The 5,973-nt window shown below is 44.5% G+C and overlaps 1 pseudogene across 1 annotated transcript; it reads left to right on the forward strand.

The window, feature by feature from the left end:
* The first annotated feature begins 223 nt into the window (after positions 1-223).
* On the forward strand, positions 224-1,947 carry LOC307233363 (heat shock cognate 71 kDa protein-like; annotated as a pseudogene). The gene is made up of 4 exons: positions 224-429; positions 724-929; positions 1,182-1,333; positions 1,411-1,947. The product of its transcript is annotated as a heat shock cognate 71 kDa protein-like (transcript).
* Positions 1,948-5,973: the final 4,026 nt, after the last annotated feature.

The raw sequence follows: 5,973 nt of genomic DNA on the forward strand, positions 1-5,973 counted from the left end.
TACGTAAATGTCAGGGACACGCACACACACACAGAGTCAAGACAATCAAAGTGTCCCAGTAGAACACACTAACAACCAAGAAAACATGAGCATATTATCATTCAATCATGTTTACTGCTGAATATCTCCATATATGAGATCACTATATGTGCATGGACAAATTTGGATAATTCTGTTAAACAGAGTTTCAAATGTTGACATATTGCTCTTTTTTTTATGTAAGATGTCAAAAGGACCAGCTGTTGGCATAGATCTAGGCACCACATATTCCTGTGTGGGCATCTTCCAGCATGGCAAAGCAGAGATCGTTGCCAACGACCAAGGAAACAGGACGACTCCCAGCTATGTGGCCTTCACAGACACCGAAGGACTTATTGGTGATGCTGCCAAAAAACCAGGTGGCCATGAACCCAACAAATACCGTTTTTGGTAATGACTCAAAACACCAAAATCTACTGAAGCAATAACCATATAGTACATACATATACAGTATGGGACATATACTCTAAGTATGTGTTGCATTCTAATGCCAATTTCCTGACCTTCTAAGGGAGCTAACATTGACAAGGCTGTTGCATAATTATAAACACGCACTGTTCATATTGATGACATTCTATTTGAGAGAGAGGTGCACTAAAAACCAAAAAAATGTGTTTTATCATCTCATGTGTCATTTCTTCTACAGATATTAACAATAAGCTTTTCTCCAACACTCTACCATAGATGCCAAGTATCTGATTGGCCGTAAGTTTGATGATGCTGTGGTGCAATCAGACATGGAGCATTGGCCTTATAAGGTTGTGAGTGATTCGGGAAAACCCAAGATGGAGGTTGAATACAAAGGGGAGATAAAGACCTTCTACCCTGAAGAGGTATCCTCAATGGTGCTCACCAAGATGAAATAGATATCAGAGGCCTACCTAGGCAAGGTACTTTTATAAAATTGCAGTCGTACAGTCGTATTGCTATTGCGTATTGCTCTATGCACCGTCGGTACCGTCGGAGAGAGAGACAGACAGGTTGCGCCCCAATCGCTACCTCTCATGCCCCCCATGGGGATGGAGAGATGGCCGCCCATGTCGCCTATAGGAAGAGCCAGCCCTGAGTAAAATACTACTAATTCACTCCTACTAATTCAGGGATTCAAGTGTTCAGTCTAATGGGCCTCGTTATCTTTACAGCCAATAACAAATGCTGTCATCACAGTTCCAGCTTACTTCAACGACTCCCAGCGCCAAGCCACAAAGATGCTGGAACCATTGCTGGACTTAATGTCCTCCATATCATCAGTGAGCCTACCGCTGCAGCAATTGCCTACGGCTTGGACAAGAAGGTAGGAGACAGTTTTAATAAATGAACGTCAGGTGAATATACTTTGCCCGATTCTATCAGAATTTGTTTCATTTTTAGGTTGGTGGTGAGCGTCATGTCCTTATCTTAAAACCTTGGGGGTGGGACTTTTGACGTATCCATTCTGACCATCGAGGACGGCCTCTTTGAGGTCAAGTCCACAGCTGGTGACACTCACTTGGGTGGTGAGGACGTTGACAATCGCATGGTCAACCATTTTGTTGCTGAGTTTAAGCGCAAGTTCAAGAAGGACATCGTCAACAACAACAGAGCCGTGCGTCTCCTGCGCACGGCCTGTGAGCACGCCAAGCGCACCCTCTCCAGCAGCACCCAAGCCAGCATTGAGATCAACTCTCTTTATGAGGGGGCTGACTTCTACACCTCGATCACCAGAGCTCGTTTTGAAGAACTCAATGCAGACCTATTCCGTGGGACCCTAGATCCCGTGGAGAAGGCCCTGGGGATGCCAAGATGGACAAGGCCCAGATTCATGACATTATCCTGGTGGGTGGTTCTACTCGTATCCCCAAGATTCAAAAGCTGTTTCAGGATTTCTTCAATGGCCGTGATCTCAACAAGAGCATTGATATACTGTAAACACCTAGGTGATGGGTGAAAATTACCAAGGACAATAATTCTGGAGACTTTAACCACACCTCTCTCTGCTACACTTCCAACTTATCAACAATTTGTCAACTGCCCCACCAGAGAAAATAGAACGCTGGACTTACTTTATGCAAATTTGAGGGATGCATACAGCTCCATTGTGAGGAAGTGGTTACACGAGGCAAATAAGACTCTTCAGGAATGTTTGAGGCCACAGACTGGGATGTACTCTGTGAGTCCCATGGAGATGATATCAACTCCATGACTGACTGTATAAGACAGTACATCAACTTCTGTGTGGATAACACCATCCCCACCAGGACAGTGCGATGTTTCCGCAATAACAAGCCCTGGATCACCAGTGACCTGAAGAAGCTGCTGAATAAGAAGAAGAGAGCCTTCAGGGACGGGGAGAGTTAATTACTGAGGAGTATGCAGAAGGAGCTGAAAGTGAGACTGCGGGATGTGTGGTCAGGTATGAAAAATATCACAGGCTTCAAGGTAGAGGGGGATCAGGCTGAGGGAAGCCTGGACAGAGCCAATGAGTTGAACTTGTTCTTCAGCAGGTTCAGCACAAGACCCTCAGCTGCCTTCTCCCCTACCCCCAGCCACACAGACCGCACACCCTCCCTGCCCCCAGAGCTGCTTCCCTCTCGTGCCTCCCCTCACCCCCCAACCCCCACCATGGACTTCAATACAGCCCCATCAACAGCTCCCCCTGCATCAAGAAACAAAGAGCCCCCCTCTACCACCCACCTGTCTGTTTCCTGTAGTCAGGTGGAGAGGCAGCTGGAGAGACCAGAACAAGGCTGGTATGGTGGTATCAGCCCCAGGGTCCTGAAGGTCTGCGCGGACCAGCTATGTGGGATTCTATAGCGCCTCTTTAACCTCAGCCTGAGCCAGTAGAAGGTTCCAGTGCTGTGGAAAACATCCTGCCTTGTTCCGGTACCTAAGAATCCTAAGAAGTCCTCTCCATCTGCCCTCAATGACTACAGACCGGTTGCCTTAACATCACACATCATGAAAGTCCTGGAGGGACTGATATTGGCCCATCTTACACTTCAGGTGAGCACCTCTCTGGACCCACTGCAGTTTGCCTACCGCCCCAAGGTTGGAGGTGAAGATGCCATCATCTACCTACTTCAGCGAGCCCACTCTCACCTGAACAAAGCAGGCAGCACTGTGAGGATCATGTTTTTTGATTCCTCCACTGGTGACTTCCCAGGTGGAGCAGGTGGTGACACCTCCTCTGGCCCGACTATTGAGGAAGTCGACTAGACAATGTGGCGACATCATGCTGGATCCCATTAGCATGATCACTGTCTAAGCCATTTGAACCTTCCATTAGGCAATATCGGGCTACAAGAACCACTGAACCTTTGAATATTCACACACACCCACGCACGCACGCACGCACGTACGCACGCACGCACGCACACACACACAATGCGGTGTCAGATTGAAATAGTTTCCAGCAAGTTCATGTCTAATTCATTCTACAATAATCATTATCATCTAAACAACAACAAATCAATAAACATTTGCAATGGGATTCAAATATTTCCTGTGACTTCTTATGCTAATGTGCTCATGTAGATGTACAAGTACATTGTAGTGATGTATGGTGATGCAGTTGCAGAAGTGTAAAGATCAAATTGATTTCACACATTTCTAGAGAAACAACTTTGTTTAACCACTTCCTCTGATCACCATCACCACGTGAAAAAAAAAAAAAAATTATGGTAAAATTATGACTGCGGGGGGATATATGTTGTCAGGGTAAATACCGTATTAAGTGTGATAGAAGTAAAGTCGGTTTCACAACATATAAATGTCACGCAGTTAGATAAAGATGAAAATGCTAAATACATACAAACTTTAATTGGTGAAGTTCATAAAAAACACGAGACAGAGAAGGTATTTGGAGCCAACAAATCGAATAGTATAATGATCAGTGCTTTAAGTGGAAAAGCATATGTGTCGGTACTCCCCTTATTCACATGTTGGCGGGGGAGGCGTATTTGTGTTGCCATTTAAGTTTAAACAGACCTGACCTCATGGCAACATGGTGGCGCACACTGTTAACGGTGAACAATGTTACCCTTGTATAGAGTACAATTCATTTTAACACGTGAAATGTTGTTTTGAACTACTCTGTTGATTTTATTATTTATATTGAGGCGGGGACAGGCTACCAATTACAGTTTTCTCAGTTCCCGTGAAATGCAGCATCACTTCCTTCTGCCTCTCAACCCGATGCAACCTTGGAGCGCGTCCTACTCCACCTGAACCAGAGCGAATGCAAACAGGGATGCCCACGATCTAAAGAGTGCCCCCGTCCATTTCCATATATGGTCAGTGACGCCATGGCAACCCAGAGCCGGAGCTTGCAGCTTGTGCATTCTGATCTTTTTTTTTAAATTGCGCTCCAACTAAATAAAATATGATACATTTACAATATTTCCACCTGATTCGATCGAATTGAGAGGGCAGGACAGAGCACCGGAAGCTTGTGAAAAGTGCCGGTGCGCAAGAAAAATTCCCGGTACGCCAGAGAGTAAAACATAGAAGTGCTGGTACTGGGTACCGGTGAGTACCGGCCCTCTTCGAGCACTAATAATGATAAGATGGGTCATTCATTCATCATTTATTCCACTAAATTCCTTTGGCTGTATTAAATCATACCACCCCCAGTTTTAGAAAATATTTTAATTCTGTTTTAATTTTTAATTCGGCTCATTTAGTGAAACTGCACAACGCCATCACATTGCTGATATTATCAATCTTACGCTGCAGCCTCCATTACATATTATCATGAAAACATTGTCAAGCAAACAAGGACGAGGAAATGACTCTCTGCCTGTTCTCATAACTTGTGGTCCTGTTCAGGTGGTGTTCAGATAATTTCACGATGGTGGACAGTGGTTTTGTTTCGGTGTTGAAAACACTCATTTAACAGTTCATCCACTCGTAAATGTATTCAACGATTTATGTTACTGTTGAGAGATAGCTTCCTGACTGTGTAACTTTCCAGTGAGTAAAAATGAAACCATTCAGATGCCATGCTACTTTGTGCCGTGGAAAAGTGACGTATGACTAACCTGCGTCTGCATCCTCATTGCATTTGGCCTTGGATTTGTAAAGAAATGTTTAAATTATAAACAGAACCAATGTGTTTCATTAGATAACAGTCTGTACTGTATATATATATATATATAAATTCTCAGGTTTACAGCTCAAAAAACATGTTCTCGTGTTCAGCGCCCCTAGGGTTTCTGAACAATCGTGCCAGTCAGTACAATTCAAACCAAAGTCCAGTAAAGGAGCAATAGACAAATTTGTTTCCAAGTGGTATTATTGTTTGTGGCGCTTCCGCGAAGACAACCGGCTCCCTTAACATTTTCCCCAGCGCCAAGTTCTGTGGAAGAAATATGTAGGTGTTAACCATCCCATTTTTCTCTAGATTTTTCTGCATTTTACCTGCGGCTCCAGTGCGCGATCCGTCGTGCGTCCCCGGTCACCGCTTCTCCAAGCAAAACCGATAATAACGGTTTGTTAAAAAAAAAAAAAAAAAAGCCCTGCACATAACCGTGTGCATGGACACGTTCTCAGTCACTGTCATACACCCACCCACCCTCCACACACACTTTTGTGCCATAAACCGATCCTTCATTTTCCCAGGAGATCCTTCCAGGTGGCTGTCGGAATTGCATAGTGAAATCAAGGCTTATAGGGAACCGATCCCAACGCAGATGGTGTTATTATTCTGTCATTATAAATCAACATTTCATTCATAATGATAAGTAAAAGCCAAAATAAGTTTTCTATTGCCGTCTATTATGGAAGCACCCACATAATCAAAAGTCATTCCTCTTACCGTCAATCATAAACTATAAATTTGGGGTGGCGCCTAGTTTAGCATCTCAAGTTACAGTGGTGGCGTGCCACTCTTGGCCAGCCCCTGAACGTGGCCCTGGTAGGTATAAGAGCAGGGACACATAGGGCTGTGGCTAGAGG

The sequence above is a fragment of the Zeus faber genome (genome assembly GCF_960531495.2).
Source record: "Zeus faber genome assembly, chromosome: 8".
Classification (NCBI taxonomy): Eukaryota; Metazoa; Chordata; class Actinopteri; order Zeiformes; family Zeidae; genus Zeus; species Zeus faber.